Source organism: Hyperolius riggenbachi, chromosome 2 (genome assembly GCF_040937935.1).
Source record: "Hyperolius riggenbachi isolate aHypRig1 chromosome 2, aHypRig1.pri, whole genome shotgun sequence".
Classification (NCBI taxonomy): Eukaryota; Metazoa; Chordata; class Amphibia; order Anura; family Hyperoliidae; genus Hyperolius; species Hyperolius riggenbachi.
In genome coordinates this window covers 168,433,582-168,450,516 of record NC_090647.1, presented here as the reverse complement: position 1 = coordinate 168,450,516, position 16,935 = coordinate 168,433,582, and the positions used below count along the sequence as shown (strand labels likewise).

General features: G+C 41.1%; 1 long non-coding RNA gene across 1 annotated transcript in view; it reads left to right on the top strand.

The window, feature by feature from the left end:
• The first annotated feature begins 290 nt into the window (after positions 1-290).
• LOC137544158 (uncharacterized) overlaps positions 291-16,935 on the top strand; it is a 91,579-nt gene continuing 74,934 nt past the window's right edge. Inside the window, exons 1-2 of the long non-coding RNA XR_011025744.1 lie at positions 291-500; positions 12,648-12,884. This is a non-coding gene — a long non-coding RNA (uncharacterized lncRNA). The remainder of the gene's footprint in view (positions 501-12,647; positions 12,885-16,935) is intronic.

Sequence of the window (16,935 nt, the reverse complement as noted above, 5' to 3'; positions counted from 1 at the left end):
TTCAGCTAATTTATTCACTGCACAGCTGTGTCCTAGTGTTGCCAAGCAACCTAGCGGCAACACCAGCGGCTCTCAGTGCAGTACCCCTTGTATGCAGCCACTCACAGCTCTCAACAATGAGGCCTTCTGAGGGATCAAGCCAGTCCACTCTTTTCCACTAGGACCCCCCCACATACACACACACACACACACACACACACACACACACACACACACACACACACACACACACACACACACACACACACTCACAGACACACTGCCCAGCATCTGTTAGCAGCTGGCTTGCAACAGGATCACTCACTTGCAACAGTGAGTGATCCTGTGAGTGTGACTGACACCGCTGCCTCTTCTGGACCTCTCACCTTGTGTGGCCCTCGCAGGAAGCTGTTTGGAACCTTTACACTAGGACTACCGCCGGAGCCTGGTCCCCGGCTGCAGAAAGCTGGACACCTTCACATGTAAGCTGCTGTTTCACAACACAGCCACACAGAACCCAGGTGAGTTTATTCCTTGAGGGGCTTCTTCTCAATTACCTATTTGTGTCTCAGAGTGCTTTCTCTTTTGATTTATACATTATTCAAATGAAGGGAAATGCATTTTTCAAAATTCAAGCGCAGAGGAAGCACTGTTGAAATGCAATGCAGCAAAGATAATGGCAAAGGCCCTTAGAAGTCCATCTTTCTGCAGGAGTAAGTAGACACACATACCAAGAGGCTTTTTTACTCATTTTGCCTGAAATATTTGATTGCCTGCCAGCAAACACTAACATGCCTGCATTCCAGTTTCTATTAAAAACATTGAGGACTCAAGCTGAAAATCATGTTTGCCTTCAATACTTGCACTGTATAGAGCCAGACTGAAAACCCTAATTAAAGACAGTAAGTTTTCTCAACAAAAGTGGACTTAGCCTTTAATGAGTTTCAGGATTAAAGCATTGCAGTTATAGTGTCTTCCAGTTTATTTTTCTTGTAATTAACCCTTTAACTAAAAAATTTGACATTCACGAAAACTGTTCAATACAGTATCTGTCAAACTTCATTAAATGAAAAATTAATTAGTAATTTAAGTTGGGAATTAAAATGAAAACTAAAACGTAGTTTTGTAAGAAAGACTGTCAGACTCAACAGAAATTGCGCCGTCTGTCTCACACTTGCATGTTCCTGCGCGTAAGAATAGCTGTGACCTCATGGTCTCAGCTGGCTGTGTCGCCCAACACCTCTTGGCTTCTGCGCATGTGAGTTGTGGAGCGCACGCAAACTTGCATGTGCATGCAAAATACAAACTTGCTGCCAAATCAACTGGGCTATACTATGAAAGGCAGCCTAGCCTGGACATTACTGCTGTCTGTTCATAGCAGCTTCTATGTCCTGAGCACTTAAGCCTTGCCTTATTGCCTCATACCTGTTGTAATCCTTTAACTGTAACCCCGCCAAGCTTCCTGTCTGCCGTCTGCCTACTGATCTTGTCTGCTGCCTGTCTTTTGGGCTTTTCCTGTGACCCCCGATCAAGCCTTTTTTATTGCCGTCTGCCACTGACCTCAGCTTGTGACCCCGACTACATCTGTCTGCCGCCAGCCTTGATCTTAGCCAGTGACCTCTACTACGCTTACCATCTTCTGCTCAAACCTATGTCTACAATCTGATTGGCTCTGCATTGCAGCTTTGTCTGTCTCCCATATCACCAGTGGGGCAATCCCAGTGGTCATGACCTGCTGGCCACAAGGCAGCAAAGCAGTTCATTGCCCACTAGGGGTAGCAGCCCATAATCTCTTGTGGGGTGCTCTGGTGAAGACCCATGGCCACTTAGTTTCTTAGACAAGGTCAACAGGTCCTGTTCCAGGAAGTCTTAACAAAGACTCAAATTACAGTGATACACACTTTTTCATAAAGTATATTTATTTTCCGTTATCTATATATTTTTATATGTGCAAGAAAGGAAAACATAATCATAGCCTTATCCTATTGCAAAGAATAGTATCATCTTTACACATAGCTGTATGAGGCTTTAAAAATTAAACTGCATGCAGCATTTTCTCTCTTTTCAAAAGTATGTTTTCTGTTTGAAGAATAAATATTGATTTTCCATCTTTATCTACTTTTGATATTTACTATTATGACTACAGGGACTTGTAGAGAATGGGCATGACATGTAAGCAGTAGGATCTGATCAATAGCTTATTTCCATTAGAGAGCTATGTTGCTCTGTCCTATATTGACTCAAAAGGCTGTGAGTATGGACTAATTGCTAATTCAGAGAATAATAGCAGAAAATACTTTTTTTCTTCTTACAGGTTACACTAAACTTGTGACTCGCCTCACATTACATTTCATAAAGTAGTAATAGCAATTACCCTGGTCACATTTTCCAGGCACAAGATAGATTGTGTTAGAGATGCACATAAAGCATAATGTATGTTGAAAAGAAATATACTTATTGCATTGCATTGTTCCTGCCCTTGGTTATCTACACCAATATATGTTAATAACGACTCCATAAAAGCCTATTATTATGACTCATGCTGTGACATCCTGTAGGGTCAGTTTGGTTGCTAACATGGCAGGTACATCAGTCTATAAGGATTTCTTTGATATTGGTTGTACATTTTTAAAGTTTGATTTAATAAGCTTGAAGCATAGTGTGTAAACATTAAGAATAGATTGCCATAATTAGTTATTGTGGTGTTAAATCTTTTATAGATATTCACTTATTATTGAAAGACCTGAAAGACTAAAGCACTTAAAACTTTGGTTCATTATGAAATAATAATAGGTAATTGCCAGTGGCAGTGGTACTATTGTTCAAAACAAATTAAAAACCTAAATCACTCTAAAATAATATCCTGCACAGACTGCTTTATGACCTGAAGATAAAGCATCGTCCCTGCTGAGACTCGGTGCTCTTAGCTTACACTGGAAATAGTGTACTTATAGATTGTCTGTTTGATACAAGACATGTAACATTGGATACGATAATCAGATTGTTTTTATATTATTATTATAACAGTCATTAATCAAAAGTGTCCTTTGCTGACATGCTTTTGTGTTTTAACTTGTATATGTTATCAGGTGGCTTTATTTCTTTGGTTATCTATACTTACACTTTATTTACTTGTTTGAACTTTTTAACTATGTTTCATTAATTTGTGCTAATACAGTAACTCAAAGGGAACTGCGCACTAAAGGTGGTCATACGTCAAGCATCTTGGCAGGCCGGACTATCCAATTCGATTATTATAATCAAATCAGCCACCAGCGGACACGAAAAAGGTATGTACAGTGCACTGGGCACTGGGGGCACATTAGAGATGGCCCAAACGGCTTGACCGCGAACGAATTCGCGCAAACTTCAGTGGTTCGCGTTCGGGGTGAACTGCAAACTTTTATGCCAGTTCAACCCGCCTCCTATACTACATCATTAGGGTCAACTTTGACCCTATACATCACAGTCAGCAGTCTTAACAAAAAATAATCAATCCTGTGTTAGCAACCAGCTCCCTAGCTATCTCAACCATTTTGTAGGTCCCATAGCCTACACGACACCTTCTGCGGCACCCAAACAACCACCATGGAACCATCGCCAGGTCCCAAAGCTTACGCGACACCTCCTGCAGCGCCAAAACCACCGCCATGGAACCACCGCCAGGTCCAAAAGCTTACGCAACACCTCCTGCGGTGCCAAAACCACCGCCATGGAACCACCGCCAGGTCCTAAAGCTAACGCGAAACCTCCTGCGCCGCTAAAACAACCGCCATGGAACCACCGCCAGGTCTGAAAGCTTACGCGACACCTCCTGCGGTGCCCCCGAAAGGGACAAAACAGGCAGAGGCAGGAGCAGACCCAGAGGCAGGCCACCCAGCAGGTCTGTTTGAGGTCATGCTGACGTGATTTTGTGCGGCCCTGGACCAAAGTATAGTGCTCAGAAGAAGGCACGTCCCATCAAATCCCAAGATTGTCAGGACAAAGACTAATCTGAATCTGCCCATTATCGCTAGATGTATGGCTACCTTACGTTTTGAAAACTTCAAACGAACCTCCTACTGAGGTAGGTTTGTTAATTTTGTAAGATTTATTTGGTTAGCAAGCATTTACTAACTATCTATACGGAGGCATCCATTTTCTATCTCCCTTTGTTGCAGAACCGCAGGTTTCCGCAGTAATGTCCTATATCCCTGGCAGCAGCAATGCATACCGGGGATGCTTGATACATGCCGGGAGATGTAGTTCCCATTTATGTGATTACATCTCCTGGCTGTGAGATTAATTACATCTCTAGACATGCATCACACATCACCAGCATGCATTGTAGTGGCCAGGCACACAAGATACAGTATCACCGCAGGAATTTAAACCTGTGGTACAGGACACAAAAAATGGAGGGTTTCATAGAGACAGGGGGGCTAAGGAGCAGCCCCTTGTAGGTAAGTATATGGCTGCTGCACCCCCACAAAGCCCATACAATTAACAAACCTTCCTTAGTGGGAGCCTGGGAGGTTTGTTTGCAACAGGTTCTGAACTTAGGAACACGCAGGTGCTCTGTATGCTTTAAGCTAGCTTCACACTACGCTGGGTTCTCAACATGGATGGCCACAGCAGATCCGGTGTCAGTCGGTCTGTCGTTTATGTCAGTCCATGATTTTATGATGTCATAGATACCTGTTGTCCAATTTCTGTGTGCTTCCTAAAAAGTCCTGCAGGACAGGATTTTGCATTCCACTACTGCAATGGAGATCCCGTACATGTTCAAAATAAATATGTTTGTACAGTGCATGAGCAGACAGCCAATTAATTTCCACCCCACAGAACACTGAGGAGGATGCCAATGGTGTTGGGGGATTCCTGTACTAATGTCACATTTTCCCCCCATGAGTGTAGCATAAGTATCTTTAGCTCTTTCTTGAGGCAACATATAAAAATATGAATTCCTTCACAGGGTAAGGGGCAGCTGGATAGCATACTGGTCTGATATAGGGTTTGAATCCTGGCTCAAACATAATATAGTAAAGAATTTTTGGGCGAGCAGATAATTCATACACACAACTTGACATTTATACTGGTTGCAATTGAGGTTCTTGACATTTAAATAAAGAGACATATATGCATCCATGTATAACATACACATCAGGGATGAGCAGAAACTACGCCAGTGCGAATTTATGCACTGTAGTTCGCATCTACGCATCGTAGTTCATAGGCGAAGTTTCAAAACTACGCTTATGAATTTACACATAGCGAAGTACTGCTGCACGTAGTTTACGCCTGCTATGCATAGTTAACATGTGTATTGCGAAGTAGACTACGAATGTGTTAATCGCGTCTATTTTTCCGCGAACGATTGTATGCTTACAAAATTACGCATCGGAAAGGGGAATGTACGCATAGAAGAGTTCCTGGTATAAGCATTAAAAGAGGAATTATGGAGAAATAGTTTGGTGAAGCGTAATTGCATAAAACTATGCATAGTTCCAGCTTAGCGAAGTTGGCTGACTACGATCATCCCTGCACATACACATCCAACCAGCCAATTGCTCCTGGTCTAAACTTCAAGTTGTCTGCATGAATTCTCTTCTTGCATGCTGACTGGTGACTGGTATGAGTGGACCAATCCCAAGGAGCAAGGTAAGTCAGGTATATATAAAATTCACATTAACTAAACTGTTTGCAGCCTTATACAGCAGACAGCAACTACAGACTGGCTTGCTGTAAGACGTAAAGTTTACTACAGAAAATGTAAAGTATTTAAGTATTGGTTTATTTATACAGTGTTATACCTATGGATATCATTTCAGTGTATAGTTGAATTTTATAGTCTATACATCACAAACGATGTTAAAGGGAAATATGAGCTGAAGATTCAGTCAGAAGCAAAATTTACTTTGAAGAAAGGCAAGTGCTATGACAAAAAGGTCATGCTCTAAACTAGAAGGAATGCTCAGAGGTACCATAACAAGGCTTTAAAGAATACGGGTCTGAAGTATTGCTTGGGGGCTCGGCTCACATTCTCACAGGAGTACATGTTTCAGTTGTGGGAAAATACACAATTGCGCTATGTATAAAATAAAGTCTGCAATAAAGTTAATTGTACAGCATGGTTTAAAAAAAAAAGTTTCTGACAGGCACAATGAAACAACAAGACTTCATGAATATATTTTGGAGAATAAAATGAATATTCATTTTTTCTTTTTTTTTTTAATAATAAACTCTAAATGGCAACGGGACTCGAGGGTCCTTTTACACTGTGTCAGTTGTGTTCTGTCACAATGGAAAACATAATCGCATCCTGATGCGACACAATTATTTTTCTATGGTACCCTCACATCGGGTGCAGTGTGGCGAGTTTTGTCGGAGTAATGCATAACAAGTTGTGCGTTTTCCTGAAAAACATGAGCATTTAAAGTGACTGTGAAGCATACTTTCAGTGTACTGTATACTTGACTGTATGCGGCACATTGTACTTGTAATGTGCAATGTTACTTTCACCACCGCTGTGTTGTGATCTTATCGGTGTGGGTGTAACACAATCACCCCTGCAACCACTGCCATCACAGGGGGGCCCAAAGGCTTTGTGGGGCCCCTCCTCCCTACCCTAACTGCAGCCCATCAGAAAAAAAAACTCTTTCCTTTCGCTCATAAAAACCGTCCCGCCACCTTCTCCTGCCATGCACAGTAGCGAGTGTCATTTTTTTCCTGCTTCAAAATGCTGCTTCAGCGTAATATTCTTTGCTACCATTTTCCGGCACCCAATCACGTGAACCTCATAGGGTTCTGGACCAAGGGGGCCCCATGCTATCAATTTTGCAGGGGGGCCCTATTAAGTCTAGTTATGACCCTTCTTTTCAGAATGCAATGTGCACAATGAGAAAGTACTCTTAATGACATTTTGAGATCTTTGGTTATGTGTAAAAATGTGCTATGAATGCTGACAGCCTGAGCTTACTAAGTGTTTGCCTGCAGTTACATCTACTGTACTGTCAGCCATATACTGTTCTGTTTTGCTCACTAGACGTTTTCCTCAAGAGGCAGGAGGTTTTTTTTTGCAGTTTGCTATTTTTCTCACATCTTGATAATCACTATTGCACTTTACTATTGAACGCAATCTGAAATCGGGTTCTAGACCTGCTGGTTGCTCACTTGGGGCTTGATTCACAAAAGCGTGTTAGCACGCCAGTGAAAAGCTGCTTATCACGTGTAAACTGCGTCTTTGTACGCTAATGCACACGTAAGAGTTTGCATCGTAAAGTTTAGCATGCGTAAAGTTTTCTGCGCACTACCTCACGTGCAAAATCAGCCGCTTTGCGTGCTAAGTAGCGTGATAAGCATACTTTGCATGCGAAGCAGCTGATTTTGCATGCAAAGTAGTGCACGTAAAACTTTACATGCGCAAAACTTTATGCGTGCTAAAATAGCACGCGAACAGTAACAGCTTTGCCGTGCAAGCTACTTAGCACCCTAGCGAGGAGAAGGCCAGCGCATACCACAAAGGCTGCATCTGAAATGACCAACAGCTCACATGTGCAGCACCTCTAATAAGCTATCTGCACACTTCGCATTCAATTTAGATGCAAATCATATGCATTACTACTATTACTTCCTATGAAAACGGGAAACTCAGGAATATGCGCTGGGAGCAGCTAACCCGGTAGTTACATACTAGCAAAATTATGAAAAAGGGGGGTTGCGCATGCCTAAAAACATGCTGCAATTGATTGGTTAATCGCTCAGGCATGCACCACCTCTATTAGGCTGAAAATGCATGCCCTGCATCCAAAACAAATGCTTAATTTATTATACTATGGAGGAACTTTGGCTTCCACTATAGTTTGCATGCAAAAGTATAATATACTGGACACTTACACCTCGGTGAAGCAGACCTCCGGGCAAGTGGCCTAACCTAAATTAAAGACAACATATGTATAACCTTGGGAGCAGCTAAGCAAAAATGTGTAACGTACATTTTAATGGACAGCGACGAGAAGGCCAGCGCATACTACAAAAGCTGCATCTGAAATGACCAATAGCTCACACGTGCAGCACCTCTAATAAGCTATCTGCACACTTTGCATTCAATTCAGATGTAAATCATATGCATAACTACTATTACTTACAATGCAAACGGGAAACTCAGGAATAAGGGTTCGGAGCAGCTAACCTGGTAGTTTTACATACTAGCAAAATTATGAAAAGGGGGGAGGGGGCTGCACATCCCTAAAAACCTGCTGCAATTGACTGGTTAAACTTCACAACTGAGGGGTTTTACCCCTTCAGCATTCAAGCAATTTTCACCTTTCAGCTCTCCTTCCATTCATTTGCCAATAACTTTATCTCTACTTATCAGAATGAAATGTGTAAAATGTGTTTTTTTTATCACTAATTAGGCTTACTATGGGTGGTACATTATGCCAAGAATTATTTTATTCTAAATGTTTTTTAATGGGAAAATAAGAAAACATTGAAAAAAAGCCTTATTTTTCAGGTTTCGGCCATTCTAATTTTTAAATAATGCATGCTACCATAATTAAAATCCATGTAATTTATTTGCCCATTTGTACTGGTTATTACAACATTTAAATGATGTCCGTATCACAATGTCTGGCGCCAATATTTTATTAGGAAATAAAGATGCAATTTTTTTCAGTTTTGCATCCATCCCTAATAAAAAGCCCATAATTTATAAAGTAACAGTATTATACCCTCTTGACATACATATTAAAAAGTTAAATCCCTAAGAAAACTATTTATGTATTAATTATAATTGTAAATTTATTTTATTTTATTTTTTTACAAAAAAAGATAAATGTTGGTAACTATTGGGGAGTGTTCGAGGTAAGGGGTTAATTTAAATGTAAAAACAGGTCTTTGCATTTAAAAAAATGCTTTTAGATGTAGTTTTACTATTTGGCCACAAGATGGCCTTGGTCTTTTTTTATGCACCGTGTAAGTGAAATATGTATGCTTACAGGAAGTGTACTGAGGATGGGAAACTTTTATTTATTAGAATGATCGTGCAGCTTCTCATAAAAGGCGCAGATCATGGCTAAGGGGACTTAGATCAATGATTAGGAATTACTTTCCCATTCATTGATCTCCTAGCAGGCAGATGGCAACATAAACGAGCGCACAAATAATCGGGAGCGCGTATAGCAGTGGTAGCAGCGGGGGTACGTATATTTACTCCCCTGGGCGGTTAAATGAAGTCTGCAGGGGAGTAGATATACTGTACTGAAACTGTGAAGTGTTAATTGCTCAGGCATGCACCACCTCTATTAGGCTGAAAATGCATGCCCTGCATCCAAAACAAATGCTACATTTAATATACTATGGAGGAACTTTGGCTTCCACTATAGTTTGCATGCAAAGTATAATATACTGGACACTTGCGCCACAGCGAGGCAGACCTCCGGGCAAGTGGCCTAACCTAAATTAAAAACAACATATGTATAACCTTGGAAGCAGCTAAGCAAAAATGTGTAACTTACATTTTAATTTTCATAATACTTAGCACCCTAGTTTGCACATGCAAAGCTTTTAGATGTTCTAACTGTGTTAGCACCCTTTAGTGAATCAAGCCCTTGGTGAGAACCATGGGTGATAACTTATTATTATTTGCATAATAATGTGGTATAAAATATGTATATGGTGAGCTGTAATGCACTGAGGATTGGATAGTTTGAATGTTTTTACCTTTGCTTATAGTGTTAATGTGTATTATCAATAAATTGTGATTAATTGATTAGATTCTGTGTGGTGCTATTTTGGGCTCTAATAGGTGCTTCTTTTTACACATAGACTTGTTCAAGAGCAATGGGCTTTTGTAGCAAATCAATTAAAATCAATAAAGGTAAACTTGATGTTAGTGCAATGGTTATTCATTGCCGGTATGCCCAGCACACATCAATGTTTGCACCAAACATACAGCAATTATTGTGTCACAATTCCCAGCACTGTTTCTATCGTGTAGGGTTCATTTTGACACTAAGCATTTTATTGAAGAGATTGAAGCAGCAAGTCTTGTGATATCTGATGTAGATGTTGATGCACTACCCACTAAGCACCTCAAGCCGCTGCTTGGGGCCCCTTCAGCGCGTAATTTGGCCCTTCGGGTTCCTCCTTCTCCCTATTAGCAGGCAAGAAATCACACATTCAGCAGCTACTGAAAAGTTCACCTGCCACCTGCTTTCCTATGCACAGAGCCACAGACACAGCCTGTCACTATATAAATTGAGAGCGGGTGGCTAAAAGGAAGTTGGAGGGAGCCGAGTAGTGTGATCAGCTGATCAGATCAGCTGTCTAGCTGCAGGCAACAGATGCAGGGAGGTCTCACCGAGCTGCTGGGGCTGAGGGACAGCAAGTCAGAAACCCCAGGGTGTATGAGAGCAGGGAAAGACCTCCATGCACAATGTCCTGAGGGAGGAAGAAGAATGTAGCAGCAGCTAATTTTAAACTTCCCTCCCTTCCAATGGCAAAATAATGTAGATACAAGTGGTCAATTGGCCAGACAGACAGAGGGCTCACAGTGCAGTTCCCGCCCCTCAACCTGCTCCTAACATCAGCTCACTGCGTGGGGATGGGGAGTAGAGAGGCTCCAAACTACAGGCAGCAGGAGAATATGATGCCTGTCATGTCACTGTGTATGTTTGTGAGTACTTTGACCATTGTCCTGAGCTGGAAGTTGTGCTTTTATTTCCCCACTGTCTGCAGCTGACTTTTCAATTTGGTTTGTCTCATTTCTCCCCTCACCTTGTTGACCCTATGGCTAGCACCTCAGTTTTGACCTACCCTAATTTAATTTATCATGATCACAACCTCACATTTGACTAGTGTAGTGCAATATGAGTAGCTACGAGCCTGCAAGTAGGTAGCTACTTGTAATCAAACTTTAAAGAGAAACTCTGACCAAAAATTGAACTTTATCCCAATCAGTAGCTGATACCCCCTTTTACATGATAAATCTATTCCTTTTCACAAACAGACTATCAGGGGGCACTGTATGACTGATATTGTGGTGAAACCCTTCCCACGAGAAACAAGAAAAGTACGTACTCTTTCCAGTTTCCTGTCTGTAAACCTTGCTGCATTGTGGGAATTAGCTGTTTACAGCTGTTTCCAGCTGCCAAAAACCATGCAGCAGCTACATCACTTGCCAACAGTAAAAATGTTCACTGGAGTTCCTCTTTAAATTAGCACTGCCCATGGTAGAGGGGAGGTTTAACTTACCCATGCTGCTGCCTTAGCCATTGCGTTCCACGTCACTCCTTTATTTGTTTATTTTTTTAAACTGGAATAAGAAAGCATGGGAGCATCATGCAGCACATTGGCTAAGGCATTGGTATGTTAAACCCCCTCCCTCTGCCACAGATATACCTTGTAAGTTGTACAAATGCTTGTTGCACAACCAATTACCTGTGTTTACCTTTGCCAACCGTGGAAAAATGTACCTTTTTGAAAACCAATAAAAACACTTAAAAAAAAAAAAAAGTTTAGGGGGCTGATTTGGTTCCGTTGGGTAATTGGCAAAAAATGTAGGGTCTAGTATATGGCAGCAACTGAGCTATTTGTGTAAAATGGGTGCCAGATTTAATCAAGGTTTTTTTTGTTTGTTTTTTTCAGCTAAAAAAGAGTTCGGGATAAAGCAGTCTCCCAGCGGCGGTCGCCGATAGGAGACTGTTAGACGGCAAAACTTCCATCTATTTACAGTGTACAGCACTGCGATCTAAGGCAGCGCTATGCTAGGGACAGTCGTGTGACACGGCTGTCCCCCAGGGGAGACAAGAACGATGCCTATGACAGCCGATCGCTGTCATAGGCTGGTGGTGAAAGGGAGAGAGGGTTAGAAAAATAACACTAAAATAGATTTATTTATTCAAAAATTAAAATAAATATTTACACAAAAAAAATAAACATCCTGGGAGTGATCCTCACCCACCAACAGAAAGCTCTGTTGGTGGGTAGAAGAGGGGGGGGGAATCACTTGTGTGCTGAGTTGTACGGCCCTGCAACAAGGCCTTAAATATGCAGTGGCCTAATTACTGAAAAATAGCCTGGTCACTAGGGGGGTGTAAGCCCACGGTCCTCAAGTAGTTAATTCAGTGATATCAGTTAAAAGTAACATAAATGTTTGACATGAAATGCAGCAAAGATTAGGCACCACCATTGTGGATTAAGGGTAGGCATCACTGGGTGGTGTCTTAGGGTTAGGCACCACCAGGGGGGTCTTAGGTTTATACACCATCAGGGGGGTATTTGAGTTAGCTGCCTCTCTATGAGAGTTGGAAGTTAGTCGTAGTGATCAGTTACATCATTTTTTCTCTGCTATATCTGCCCATTTTATTAAAAAAAATCTTGGCTATATCAGGCGCCCTTTTATTGCCGGAAAAAATCTCAGCTACATCCAGCACTCTTTGATGACCAAATTTATGTTTCTCAGCTACATCAGGTGCCCTTTTTTCCAGGTGCCTTTTTCAAATGAATGACAGTACTAGGCTGTAACTGATTGTATTATTCTAACTCACTTTATGCAAGCTTTTTTTAAAGTCTATGGCCAGTCCCCATTGCAGTTCACAATCATTATAATACACATGTTACTGGACTCATCGCTCTGAACCTAGCCTTTAAGTGAAACTGAAAACTGAGCACATTAGTTGTTTCAGGTCTTGAGTGCAGTTGGAGAAGAGAAGGGGTCCAAAAACAAGAACCATGTGGTATACCAACCAACACCAGGCATTGTGAAGAGTACATTTTGTAGTAGGAGACAGAAAAGAAAGAATATCAGGACAATTTAGAGGAAATCTGAGAATGCTCTTAGCTTTTGATGCATACTAATAAAATAAATCTGGAAAAACAGAAATGAATTGACAGCATCAAAGGCGAAAGGGAAGCCGAGAAATGTAAGTATGGACAATTGTCCTATGAATTTTCCTAGTGATAGTTATTTGCATCTTTTGTAACGACTGTCTCAGTGGAATGGTGGGTCAAAAACCAGACTCAAACCAGTCAAATAGACTGATAGTAGAAAATCAGACAGCTCTGTATGGATTTACCACAGCAGTATTTCAGAAGCAAAAGGGGAGAAGCGATAAAATATTGTTTTGTTTTTTTTAATTAAAATTTCTATAACAATGAATGCACTAAGTTTTGAACTTTGCACATAACCCATTTTAGTATTTTATGTATTTATTGTATTACCTGACTCACTTGAAATGGTGACTTCCTGCATCAATGCCAGATGCTACTTGATTTGACTTAATAGCAATCCATGTTATATTTAAACTCCTCCCTTAAACTATCATCACCTACAGTAAGTAGTCAGGGAGGAGCTAGGAGGTGGCACCAGCCAGTCTTTCCCTCAGATTTGAGGGTGAACTTACAATTTGAGACTATTGCATGGGTGCTTTCCAAAGGTGTTTTTTGCAAGGTTCTCAACAATGTTAATGAACCACGTGGGATGATACTGGTCAGAAAGTAGAACCCCCCAACCTCCAAGTTCTGTTTCCATGACCAATATCATCCTGAAAATGGGATAAAATAATAATAAAATAAAGGAGCAGGAACATAATGTATTTTTTTGTCTTATTCCCACCTAGTACATTCTATGCACACATGTGACATAAGTGCATAGTGGTCTCAAAAACAGTAGGTCTAGCCCCTAGGTTCTCAGCGTGTGGTACGTGTACCCCAGGGGGTACTTCTGATAGTTCCAGGGGGCACTCAGTCTTGATATACTTAACCAAGAATAACAAATTTAGAGATTTAGAAAATGATAAATGTTGTTTAAACAACACCAAATTAGTATTTTAGCTAATCAAAAGCAATAGTAAATACTTGGAAATTGTTTAGAACCAACTTTTATGTGCTATGATTGAATATATATTTGTCAAAGGGTACTTGTGATAACGTGTACTATGCTAAGGGGTACTTGTTGAGTACAGGGTTTTAAAAGGGGTACATACCAATAAATTGTTGAGAAACACTGGTCTAACCCTCATGTATTTAACCTTCTGCCGCCCGCGTCACGCCAGTAGGCGTGGCCGCGGCGGCAGCCCCAGGACCGCCTAACGCCAATTGGCGTAAAGTCCTGGGGCTCTGTTTTGCATGAGATCGCGCGCATGGTGCGCGCGCATCTCATGCTCGGAGGGCGGAGCTCCGCCCCGCCTTCAGTCTCCGAGCGGCTATTGCCGCTCGGGAGACTGTTAGACGGCGATCGCGCCGTCTAATTACTAGGTGCAGCGCTGCGATGAGCAGCAGCGCTGCACTGGGGACAGCCGTGTGACACGGCTGTCCCCATGGGGGACAAGAGAGCAATCGGCTCTCATAGGCAGAAGCCTATGACAGCCGATCGCCATAATTGGCTGGCTGTGGGGAGGGAGGGTGGGAATAAATTTACAGAAACAGGGTTTTTAAAAAAAACAAAAAAAAACAACAATATTTATTTTTAAAAAAATAAACATGGGGGGAGCGATCAGACCCCACCAACAGAGAGCTCTGTTGGTGGGGAGAAAAGGGGGGGGGATCACTTGTGTGCTGAGTTATGCGGCCCTGCAGCTTGGCCTTAAAGCTGCAGTGGCCATTTTAGCTAAAAATTGCCTGGTCACTAGGGGGGTTTAGCCCTGCAGTCCTCAAGTGGTTAAAAGTGCAACAGTAGCCAGTCTATCAGGAAGTTGCAACTTTGACTATGAATAAGAAAAAGGTTATGCACATTTACTGTTTCCCTATTCATCTCAAAAGGACTGTGACTGCTAAAGCAGGCTGGTATGGCTCCCAATCTGAGTCAATATCTTACCTTGTCAGTGAGTCTGAACTAAGCTGAATGATCACAATTTGCAATTATTGAAACAGTGCTTGATTAATTTGCTATCAAGGAGTAGAGAACAAAAATTATGACTATACATATTTAAAAGGAACTTTACGTACCATGTATAACTTGATGACAAAGTAGTGTTATTAGCAGTTCAAGGAGATAATGTTGTTTCTTTCACCTCTGAATTGAGCGTGGAAAGTTTAACATCTGTTATATTTCTGTAAATGCTGCACACAGGAAAGGATTGAATTTCTCCAAAGGGGACCCAACAGCAATAAACCCACATTTTTTCTTATTGATGTTGGAAGGAGTTACGTTTTCTGTTAGGCTGTTAGTGTCTGAATACTTATTACAGAAACTTGTTTTTAACTATGGTACTGCAGTAGTTATATGGGTAAAGTGAGACATTTCTGTAGCCAGGACACTATTGTCAATTAAAAAACAAAACAAACAAACAAACTTTTAACTCTGTCAATACTAGTAAAATTAAGAAAAGGCCAGAATAAATCAAGATAACAGAATCGAGTATAGTAAAATGTGATACCTACCAATACACTCAATGTGACTCATCCTGATGTTCTAGAACAGAAGCATAACCTACAAAAGACATAGCGTAACAGTTGTTTGTGCACCAGGCATTACAAGCACCCTTATGTGTAGTATACTGCTTGCACATGCCAGATGTTCAGGGAGTCAGCTACATGTCAATAAAGCCTGCATGATACATTGATATTTGATGCATATGCTAAGGGACCAAAGTTTATAGCATTACAGTCAACTTGATACATGTGCTTCATAATACACAACTGAATTGATGCTACAGGAAAAATGTTTGGTGTATCAAATTTAAGCCTGCATATATTAAAGGAGCATTAAGGAGAAAATGCAGGTCTTCGCGGATAAACTTTATATTGTGTTTCTCATCTTGCTCTTTCAAAATATCTCTTAAAATATTTTTTATCATATCTGTATCTTGTGTTTCTGTTGAATTATTCATTGGTACTTTTTATAGAATTCCCTTCTAACTTTATTTAAAGACACCACAATGAAGATAGATATGATGTTAACCCCTGATCCACTGTCTATTACAATTTGTTGTAAATTATAAAAATGCTGGCAAGTAGTTTCTTTTATGAAAAGTTGCCAGTCAAGCCTGTGTTGTTTGCTTGCTTATAGTCCCAGAAATCTGAGTAGCAGAATGCATCTGTAAAGTCCAAGGATATGCCCACAGGTATTTTTAGCACCATTTTTTAATGTGTGCCTCTAGTAAAACAATGTTTGTAATTCATTATGCATAAAAAGAATGTAAACAACATTGTAGTTTTTGGAATGTGAAACATTTGCATTCAGTTCAGAGTGAGCAGGTAGCTCTTAATGACTAAGCAGAGGACAACGTTCCAAATGCTTTGGATCAAAAAACAAATCTTCACGTGTGTGGACTGTGGCACGGGGGCTAACTCATTTTTGTTCGGCCGCTGTGATCCATGTTGCATTCCAGCTTTCTGATACTTTCACCTTCACAGATGGAAGGAGGAAGTAGAGAGCTGGAATACAACATGGAGTGAAGCAGCCAGAGGTGGTGACAAAGGTAAGTGAAACGCCCTCTATGGTATACAAATGTAAAGATTTATGTTCTGATCAGAAGCATTCAGAATGCCATTATCATTTTAAATTTCTCTTTCCTACATTTAAACATTGCATGAAGAGTTAAATGGAAAGTGCTCTGAGACTAAGCAGCACTTGGCTTACAAAGAGCTGCAGTCAGGAAAAGGCATACATTTATTAAAGGGGTCTGTCAATTTTGGTAGAAGTATTGCTAATAGTAGACTATCGTTAATGTTACTTATTTTCTGCTATCAACTTCTCTACCCTAAACCAAAGGGTATGCTTTGAACTTTGCAGACTCCCGAGCAAAACTGAGCCAGCCAGCTCCCCTGCAAAACTCTATCCCCCCAAAATCAAAACTCTGCCCGGGCCCTCTTCAAATACCTATATCCTACAACCTCCCCCCCCCCCCCACGTTGATATAGCAGAGTGTGGTAGTGGAGCAATACATTAGTGGCACCCAGAGGAGTGACAAGTCCTCCATACTGCTCCCTTCAGACGTGCTTTACAGTCTCCTCCTTGTGGCTCACCAGTGG